Below are 11,043 nucleotides of genomic sequence, written 5' to 3' on the forward strand. Positions count from 1 at the left end.
ATGGAGGAAAGGTCACAATGTTAACTAGTTTGCACAATGTTTGATTGAAACCCACCCAAATTTGATGATTGGAGGTGCTAGGAAATCATTAGCATTTAGTCCTGATGACCTATAATTAACTACTAGCAAATGGAGCATGCCAAAATATTTGAAGGCATAAAGAAATAATTTAAAAAAAATGCTGCAACTTGAAACAAAGATTGGGAATTCAAAGAGAAATGACGAATCATGTAAACAGAGATTTAGAATTTAACAACAGATTAACAATTCCAACATTAATCAGAATCAACTGCAATTGTAGTGTACTAGATTTGGTTGTGCAAGAATATTCCAAATCAGTAGAGTATATGTGCAATTTATCAGAGATTTGGTTGTATGCTTACGATGAAAATTATGCACTAGGTAAAGTGAATACAACCTCAAAAATTAAATTATAGATTCCAATGCTCTGAATAATTTATTTCTCAAAATCGACTTCAAATACTATAGAGATTTTAGCTCAGAAATGTTGACGGCTTCCCAAAAGAAATCGATAAATCATTTAGATCATTTTTCTTTTACATTAAAATGCCTATACGCCTTAAGAGTTGAACCTATGCTCTGATATCATATGTAATAGCCCCGAAATAAAAACATGTGAAGAATTAGATTAATTATGCGATTTATAATCAACACGCAATTTATCTACTAATTAACATCAATTTCAAAGATATGAGTTGAGACAACTTACTTGTGGCGATGATGTTTCTCACTTGGGATTTCAGGGTTGAATGCTAGTTGAATTTTGCTAACTGCAACAAAGTCTTGGGGATGACTCTCCACCTAACCATAGGTTCAACTGCACAAAATCTTGTTACAACTAGCCACCCCGAGCCCTCAATGAACGTACTACTGCGAGGGAATATTTTGTCTCACAACACTATTCTCCGAAGAGAATGGATGAGAATGGATAATGGAATTATGAAATGCCTCTCATCTTCCTCACCATCTATTAAATAGAGCAAACATTGGAAGGGGAACCACATGCACACTCCATGTGTCAACATGCGACTTTATTGCTTTCTTGTTTTATTTCTTTTGTCTTTACTTTTTGATAGCTTTACTCATTTTCACTGCTTTTTTGTTTTATTTCTATTTATGCTTATTTAGAGCTTTAGTATTGTTATTTATTATTTTATTATTATTTATTATTTATTTACTATTACTAATTATTATTATTTATTTTCTTGTATTTTAATATTATATTATATTATTTATTATTTATTATTATTATTAATTATTAAAGGACATTACACTTGACACCTCGGAATTTGAAAAGTTAAAAACTTATACAATAATGGAATCCTAACCTAACCCAATCATATAGAGGGAGGTCTTTCTAACGTTGGCATGCTCAATGCTCAACAAGAAGGTGAGAACACATTCATTATTTGGTCCTCCATAGTTAATGACATCATTGCTCTAGCCTTGAATAAATGGGTTATTTTTTTTGGTTGATTCGATCAACGAAGAATAGGAGGATTGGTCCAATGAATGATTATGGGTCCTTAATGGTATGCTGCATGTAAATAAGAAAAATTAAAAAAAAATCTAATGGATGAGCGTTGAGTTTTTCTCCGGCGGTGCAAATGGTTTTCTATTTTCTACTCGCTGGGTCCGTTGTTCTAGGGTGTCTCTATTTTGAATCTTGATTTCTTTGTGGTCTTTTAGTGTTGGCATGCTACTAAATCTGGTTCGGTAGTTTTCCTTTTGAGGCTTAGTGATGACAGCAATAAGCTTTGTACTGTGAAACCCTAGATTGAGTGTTTCTGTCCTTTATAGAAACACTTACCTTTTGGTATGGTGCATTTTAGATACACTGCAAAATCAAAGATAATCAAGTTCAGTGTGCAGTTTATTCATGTGCAATGTGTTGTTACTATTGCGTTGATTTAAAGAAATGTATGTTGCAAAGTATTATGGGGACGATCGACATATTAGCGTTAATGACATATCATAAGTCTTGTTTCTCTAAGAGAAAAAGGTAGTAGTGAGATCATCTAATTGAAAAAAATGTGGATATATCTTTAGAATGTGGATTTTTACGCACCAACATCATATGTCAAATAGAATGATGTGACAAATGGTAACACCAATCAAATGTCCTTTAGAGAGTTGAAAAATTGAGGCGTGGCCTGAAACAATATCCTAGATTTCGAAGAAAGATAGAATACTTGATTGGTACAATATTGCAGGACTCCAGCGAGGTCATTTATCGGTGCAGCAGAAGGTGCAAGTGGCACATAGGTTCTTAAGACTGATCTCCATTCCAAATTGAATCACATACAATGGCCAATGAAAAATTGGCACAACCTAGAGAATAAAGATATATCCATAAACCTTCAACGTGTTCTAGAGCAACTTATAAATAAGGAAGGAAGTGTGATTTTAATGGTAAGTGAATGTATTGCAATTTTAGTGACAAGTGAAGGAACTACGATCTTTTCGTAGACTCCAAAACTAGATGTAATACACGCATTGTGCACAAGTATAAAAACATTTTTAACATACGTACAACTATTGGAGAATGGTTTGATGATTCTTGTGTTATCAGATATGTGGTGAATTAGCGAAACGATGAAAAGTCGATACAATGCGATTCTTGGTATCGTTTTTGGACCAAGAAGTCTGATGGTTGGTGTGTCTTTACGCCGAGCTTGACAGTCCTAAACCCGAAGTTCAGTTTTCTGGTGAATGATACGGTCATTGTCTTGGTGGAGATTCTTGTCCTACACGAGTCTGTGTTGTTCTCTAGGGAGAATGAATTGTAGTCGGTCACTGGCCCCATGCCAAAGGTCCTGAGTGGAAAGTTATTATGGAAGGTGCATAATTTGTCCCTGTTCAAAGAGATGATCAAGTTGCATCAGATCATGAGCCCTATGTTTTCAGCTGGGGAATGCAATATGCAGCCACGCATGTACCAGTTGTATGTTAATGGGATTGATTATCTTTCGATGTGCTTGGATAGCAAAGATATCGATCAACAAGCTACGATGAACCATATGCATCAGGATTCCTATGGCCGATTTGCGGGGGATAATAAGAGTAGGTGATTTCTGGTTGGCAACCGTGACTGCCATTTTATCATGTTCTCTAGAGGATAATCACAACGTCCTTTTCACCTTTCAATGTTTCTTGAAGTTACAGATCTTCGTAACAATTTTGCTGATTGGAGTTGTTTTATTAGTCTCCATTTATCAGTTGTGCATCAATGATCTGAAGAAAAATTGGTCTCAAAACCGTTATTCAAGGTTGCTAAAGATTAGGGTTGGCGTGAATTTTTCATCTCGACTACTTTCTTCGACCAAAGCTCAGGTATTTAGTGCAAGACACAATGGTATTTTATGCATAGGTTCTCATTTTAAAGGAGACCTCTATAATGAAAGAGTGCACAGATCATGAAGTAGATTCCAGCGTCTCTAAAAGAGAACTGTAAACCGAGATACCTTCACATGGAAGGCTGAGAAAATTTTAGTTTCTAAAGAGATCATGGAGACCCGGAAAATCTTCATTATTCAGGACGGTGGTTGTGAGCTACGCATAGGTATCTGTGAGTCATTTGATACTCTATGCTTACACTTGGAAAGTGATCAATCTGTTGGAACGATCGTGATAAAAATTTTTGGGTCAGTTAATATGTACAAAGACTTGGAATAATTCAGTTCTACAATTCATGAAAGTCTCGGACATGCTGGATCCAGATGCAGGGTTCCTTACCCGTGACACAGTTGTATTTGTTTGCGAGATTCTGGATTGTTGTCCCTGGTTTGAGTTTTCTGATCTTGAGGTAATGGCTTCAGATGATGACTGATATGCATCGTTAACATATTCAGATGAGCTTATTAGTTCTGATAATAATAAATGAATCAATGGGCATGAAGAAGATATTTTTAGAAGCCTTTTTGCCAGGGCGGGTTTCCATCTTACATATGGTTATAATCCAGCTCTTTTATTGTACCCATCGCAAATGCAAGTTACATTAAGAGAATGGTTTGTGATGAATGTTGGTGCAATATAAGTCTTTTTAATTGTTTTTGGGTTTATTTACATGATCCAGCCAAAGTGAAGTGGCTTTCTCTTCCGACAAAGGTTTCATTTTCCTTGCAAACTTTTATTCTGTAGAATATAGTCACAATAGCGTACTACCCTCATTGATCATGTATATTGTATTGTTATGCACTTGCTTTGATGCCAAAGTTATGTAAACGTTGTGTGACATTATTTTGATGTGCTGTCAGACATATGGCCCTTTCTAATTTGTCCATAAAGTTTGCCATGATGTAAAATCTAGGTCCATAGAGTCATTGATGTCGTTTTGATGCATATGAAGCTTTGCAAAAGTGTAGTCTTTGGTTGTGTAAAAGTGTAGTCTTTGGTTCTGTTTAGAATGAACCATTGATATCACAACCATGTAAATTGTTTATAAAGTCATGTAATTCTGGTCAAGTCCTTGGTCAAGAGCAATCTCTCCCTGGTCAAGAGCAGTCTCCTCGTTCATGGAGAAGAGCTTGAATTTGCAAATTGATATGGATGGTTATGCTCAAGGAGAGCATGTCGAGTGCATGGTTGTTGCATTGAGCTCGGCATATATGGAGTTGATGCATAAGTTTGTTGTTGCTATTTAGGTTTCCTTAATAGTCATGTTGATGGAGATGGCTATGGTTATGTCTGCTACAATTGAGTTGAGTGTTGTTTTTATTAATTTTTATTTTTGTTGTTGCTTATGAAATTTTTATTTTTGTTGTTGCTTATGTTGTGTTGATGTATTGAGGTTGATATAGTTGATGTTTTTAATTGAGTGTTCTTGCTTCTACCACCCTAGATCCATTTAACTCTTCATCTATCATGAGGTGAGAGGGATTGAATCTCTCCACCTGCAAACTTTCTTTTTGGAGTGTAGAATTTGAGGAAAGGTTTGAGCCTCTCACTGATTTAATCCCTCTCGCTGCATGATAGATATAGAGTTAGATGGATCTAGGTTGGTTCCATATGAGGGCATGAATGTCATAAAGTTCATACCTTGAAATTTACATTATGCTTTCTGTTGAGTGTCGTGACCATATAATTTTGTTCTTTATTTTAATCTATGTTTCTTTCCTTGAATGTTTTGTACATCTATGTTTGGATGTTTTGAGTGGTTTTCCTTTGAATATTTTGAGTAGTGTTTGGATTTGGATGATAATGTTTGTCAGTGTTACATTTTTTGTGGTAAATTTTTATATGTGTATGTAATTTTCTATTAGTAATTAGTTGGTGATGAAGAAGGAAGACAATCTTGTCAATAGCTTGCACGAGGATTGATATTGCACATCTATTGCATTTAATTTTAAGTATCATAGTTTTTTAGAGTAATTAATTCTTAATAGTGCCTCTCTAGGTATTACTAAATATATATTGAATGGTAGTTTTGATTTTAAATTTTCTTAGTTACCTCAATATGTTGAGATGATAGATATTGTTAATAAATTTAATTATGAAAAATGATGAAATAAAAGAACTGAAAGCAAAGTGACAATGTAATAGTGTTGAATGACAAAAAAATGAATAATTAGAATGTAGTCAAATAAAAATAGTCTTCATTGTGATAAATCTCTAACTACTTTCTTCTACTATTTTTATTGTCACCCATGTTGGTTTTGCCATATTTTCATATCAATTATATGAAAAGTGCACGTTAAATATTAAACCATACAAATCTTTAACTCGAGCTACTATAGTAAACATATTACATTTTATCTCTTACTCTCGAGTATAATTAATAGGTTGAATTACTATAACACAAAAATCAATGCACATTGTCAATAATTTTTTTGTGCTTACACTAAAATCAACCACATTCTTAATCCAATCACTTTAAAATTAATGTCATATCATAAATCTAGTTACATCAAATCCGAAATCAACATTTACACTAAAATCAATGCATCTAATGCAAGCAATCAAATATGATTAGAAAAAAACATGTACACCAAAATCAATGCATCTAACGCAAGCAATCAAATAAGATTAGAAATAAACATCTACTTGGAAATCAATGCATCTAGTGCAAGCAATAAAATATAATAAAAATCAACATCTACACTCGAATCAGTACATCTAGTGCAAGTATTCAAATATAATTAGAAACCAACATTTACAATGAAATCAATGCATCTAGTGCAAGAAATCAGATAGAATTAGAAAACATCTACATTAAAATCAATGCATCTAGCGCAAATAATCAAATAGGATTACAAATCAAAATTTACACTCAAATCAATGCATTTAGTGCAAGCAATCAAATATCATTAGAAATCAATGCATCTAGTGAAAGAAATCAAATAGGATTATAAATCACCATCTACAATGGAATTAATGCACGGAGTGCAAGCAATCAAATAGCATTATAAATAACCATCTACAATGAAATCAATTCATCTAGTGCAAGCAATCAAATAGAATTAGAAAACATCTACATTGAAATAAATGCATCTAGTGCAAGCAATCAAATAGGATTAGAAATTACCATACACACTGAAATTAATGCATCTAGTGCAAGTAATAAAATGTTATTGGAAATCAACATCTACACTGAAATTACTGTATCTAGTGCAAGGAATCAAATAAGATAGAAATCACCATGTATGCTAAAATCAATGCACCTAGTGCAAGGAATATTCTTCCCTCTCTCCCCCCTCCATCTATATCTATAATTTCCTCCATCTCTCCTTCTTTGTCTCTCTATATCACCCCCAAACATACACTCTCTCTCTGCATCTCTCCCTTGTCACTCCCTCTCTCTCTTTAATTATCTCCTTATGTCTTTCTTCTTCCCTCTCTCTCTCTCTAATTATCTCTTTATGTATTTCTTCTTCCCTCTCTCTCCCCCCTTTCAACTCCATCTCTTTGTCACTCCCTCTATCCTTCTCTCTCTAGTGCTTCCTCTCTATCTCTTTCTCTACCTCCATCTTTGTCTCTCTCTTTTCCATCCAAGCTTGTCACTTTCTCCTTCTTTCTCTCCTCCGCTCTCCCCTTCCATATTTGTCTCTCCCTCTCTTTCTCTTAGTCTTATCTCCCTCTCTCACTCATGTCATTCTCTCTCTCTTCATTCCTCCTCTCCCCTCTAATTTAGTTTATCTCCTTAACTGCAAATAATCAAATAGGATTAGAAATCACCATCTACACTCAAATCACTGAATCTAGTGAAAGAACTCGTCTTCCCTCTCTCCCCCTTCCATATATATCTATATTGTAGGTTTTAACCCCGTACAGAAATTACGTGCATACAAATTCTAAAACACAGAATATAAAAAATGCGACAACATAACACATAAAACACATATACACAGAGATTTCCCCTCGATCCCAAAATCAGGACTACCATGTTGAATTTTCATTATGTTCCTTTCAATGTTACAATACATATTTATACATGCTGAGGCATCCAATACCATGGACCGAAAACCATCGCGTCCAAAACCATGGACCGAAAACCATCGCGTCCAAAACCATGTGTAAAAACTGTGCACACAACCATAGGTAGGTCTGCCCAAGCTAATATAGGGTCTAAAAAAAGTTTCCCTGGGGCGCTGCCCCGGACCTCGTACACGGGGGTTACCTACCCCCCTCAAACCCCCTATCAGCCCCTCGGTGCGCAATTGGCAGAACGAAAGGGGGGCTCTGCCCCTCCTCTAGCCACTGGGTTAACTACATCAGCTAGTCGTGGAAAGAATATAACACAACCCAATATTCTCCCACTTGTTGTTTTCTTTCCAGAGGGGGCCATAGGATATCTTAGTCATTTATCTAGCCCTGCAACGTCCATTGTTTCTCTACACCAAGAGAACTTCTCAGAGCTCACAGATTTTTTCAATGCATCTGCAATATTCCTTAAAGTGTCCACCTTTACCAGCAACACCTTTTTGTCTTCTATCATATCCTTCACAAATTGATATTGAACATTAATGTGCTTTATCTTTGAATGGTAAGTAGGGTTCTTTGCCAAGAAAATTGCACTTTGGCTGTCACAGTCTGTCCTTATAGCTCTCTGCACTCACCCCATACTTGAACACAATCTCTACAACCAAACTTCTTCCTTGCCTGCATGAGTGGATGCCATGTATTCTGCCTTTGTAGTTGATAGTTCCACTACAAATTTTTTCTTACTCATCCAACTAACTGCACCTCCAGATAGGTTAAACACATGCCCACTTGTAGATCTTCTCTGATCTAGCTCTCTAGCCAATTCTGCATCAAAAAAGCGATGGATATCCAAAATTTTTTCCAATCTTGGTCTTCCTTGGTAGCAAAAACCATAATCACTAGTGCCACACAAATACCTGAAAACCTACTTCACTATTGTCCAATACTCCTTCCCTAGTTTTGACATAAACCTGCTCAATACTCCCACTGCATGTGCAATGTCTAGTCTAGTACAGACCATTGCATACATTAGGCTACCAACTGCACTTACATATGGAACACGCGACATATCCTCTTCCTCTTCTTGTGTCTTGGGGAACTGTTCAACATATAACTTTACACCTACAAGAATAGGAGCCTTCACCGGTTTACTATCCTGCATATTAAACCTCTGCAGTATTATCTTGACATACTTCCTTTCGTTTAACTAGAGCTTCCTCTTTGCCCAATCGCTTTTAATTTTCATGCCCAAAATATAGTTTGCAGCACCAAGATTTTTCATATTGAATTTGGAGGACAATTGGGTCTTCAAATCCTAGATAATTTCTTTGTCATTTCCAGCCAGCAACATATCATCCACATATAAGACCAGATAAATAACACAGTCAACAATTAATTTAAAATACACATAGTGATCTGCCTTGGTTTTGGTGAAGCGAAGTCCCCGTATAAATGTATCAAATTTATGATACCACATCATTGGTGACTGTTTTAACCCATACATAGAATTATTTAACTTGCATATGAGTTCTTTCTTACCCTTCATTGCAAAGCCTTCAAGTTCCTTCATGTAGATCTCCCCTTCCAGATCCCCATGAAGAAATGTTGTCTTCACATCCATCTGTTCTACCCCAAAATCAAAAGAAGCAGCAATAGATAAAAGTAATCTAATAGAAGCTACCTTGGTAATAGGAGAAAAATTATCACTAAAATCAATTCCCAACACTTGGGAATAACCTTTTGCTACCATTCGAGCTTTGTATTTCTCCACCTTTCCTTCTGTATTTGTCTTGTTCTTGAACACCCATTTGTTGCCAATGGGTTTCCTTCTAGTTGGCAACTCCACCAGATCCCAAGCCTCATTTTTGTGCAAATATGCCATTTCATCAACCGTGGCCTCTTTCAAGAGCTTTCCATCTTCTCAATCTACTACTTCCTTCACAATTCTGGGATCATCAGTAATAGATAAAGAAAAATTTGAATAGAAAGCAGATGAACTATACCTTTCTAGCTGCCTTCTTTCTCGAACTGATCTTCTCACAATCGGAGTTTGTGGCTCTTCATATTTTGATTCCTCTTCTGCTGTAGAGTCTGATTCTTCCTCCTTTAGCTCAAACTCTATCTTCTCAGGTTCCTTTGATGGGAATTCATGTTTAATAACATTTTTCACCTCTTTGAACACCACATATCAATTGTACACAACCTTCCTTGTTATTAGGTTCCAAAGTTTATAACCCTTTAAACCATCCTTATACCCAATAAAGATGCACATTTCAGATTTACTATCCAACTTTGTTCTTTTCACCTTCGGAACATGTACATATGCATCACATCCAAATTCCCTCAGATGTGAAAGAGATGGTTTCTTACCAGTCTATACCTCTTATGGAGTCTTATCCTCAAATGTTGATGAAGGTGATCTGTTGACCAGGTAAGATGTTGTCTCCACCGCCTCTGCCCAGAATTCTTATCCTAACCCGACACCACTGAGCATGGTTCTTGCCCTTTCCATCAATGTCTTGTTCATTCTTTCTCCAACTCCATTTTGCTCAGGTGTGTATGGAGTATTCTTCTATCGTGCTATACCACACTTCTTACAGAATTCTTCAAATTCCTTGCTGCAATACTCTCCACCATTATCTGTCCTCAACACCTTTATCTTTTTCTCTATTTGGTTTTCCATAAGAGCCTTAAATTCTTTAAACATGTCAAATAATTCAAATTTCTTCTTGAGGAAATATATCCATGTATTCCTTGAGAAGTCATCTATAAATGATACATAGTACACAGACTTACCCAGTTATGGAACCTTCACAGGTCCAAACACATCACTGTGCACAAACTCTAATATATGTTTTGCCCTCTTATCACCAAAGGGGAAACTCACTCGATTTTGCTTCCCATATACCCAATTTTCACAGAATTCAAAATCTGGAGAGCTATTATTCATACATTATACCATACCTTTACCGTGAAGTATTCGAAGGACTTTCTATCCAATATGTCTAAGCCTTTGATTTCATAGCATGGTCTTTTCTCCAGAGACCACTAGATTTTCTGCTCCACTTTCATGAACCATAGAAATATTGCACCGATCAATACTAGTGATACGTTGCAGCTTGTACAGAGTTCCAACCTGAATGCCCTACATCAATAGAGGTTCTCCCCGAAATATCTTCTAGGTATCTTTCTCAAACATTATTTTTACACCTGCATCATCCAACTTGCTTATAAAAGTCGGACTTATGCAGGGATATGCAGAACACCGAGAGGTGTTCTAACCCTTCCACCTTGCAACTTCAACTTTAATTTTTTGTGACCAATGATTCTAGGCTACCTGTCATCTACCAAGAAGACATCACGACCGTCATATTTATCATACTCGCAGAACCACTCTCTATGGGGAGTGAAGTGAAAGGATGCACCTGAGTCAATCAACCATGCCTCATGATCTACATGTGTACTTGAATAATCCAAGTACACATCTCCACCTTCATCTGAGATGGTTTTCTCCTTTACAGAAGGAGCATCATTTGATCCCTTTCCTTTTTGAGGAGCTTCATATTTACAGTCCCTTTTATAGTGCCCTTCCTTTCCGCATTT

General features: G+C 36.0%; 1 pseudogene; it reads left to right on the forward strand.

Moving 5' to 3' along the window:
- The first annotated feature begins 2,825 nt into the window (after window positions 1–2,825).
- On the forward strand, window positions 2,826–3,850 carry LOC149188874 (uncharacterized; annotated as a pseudogene).
- The last annotated feature ends 7,193 nt before the right edge of the window (window positions 3,851–11,043 follow it).

Source organism: Pinus tabuliformis, chromosome 3_1, assembly GCF_031772625.1.
Source record: "Pinus tabuliformis cultivar Carrire ecotype Pingquan chromosome 3_1, CPIR1, whole genome shotgun sequence".
In the NCBI taxonomy this organism is placed as follows: domain Eukaryota; kingdom Viridiplantae; phylum Streptophyta; class Pinopsida; order Pinales; family Pinaceae; genus Pinus; species Pinus tabuliformis.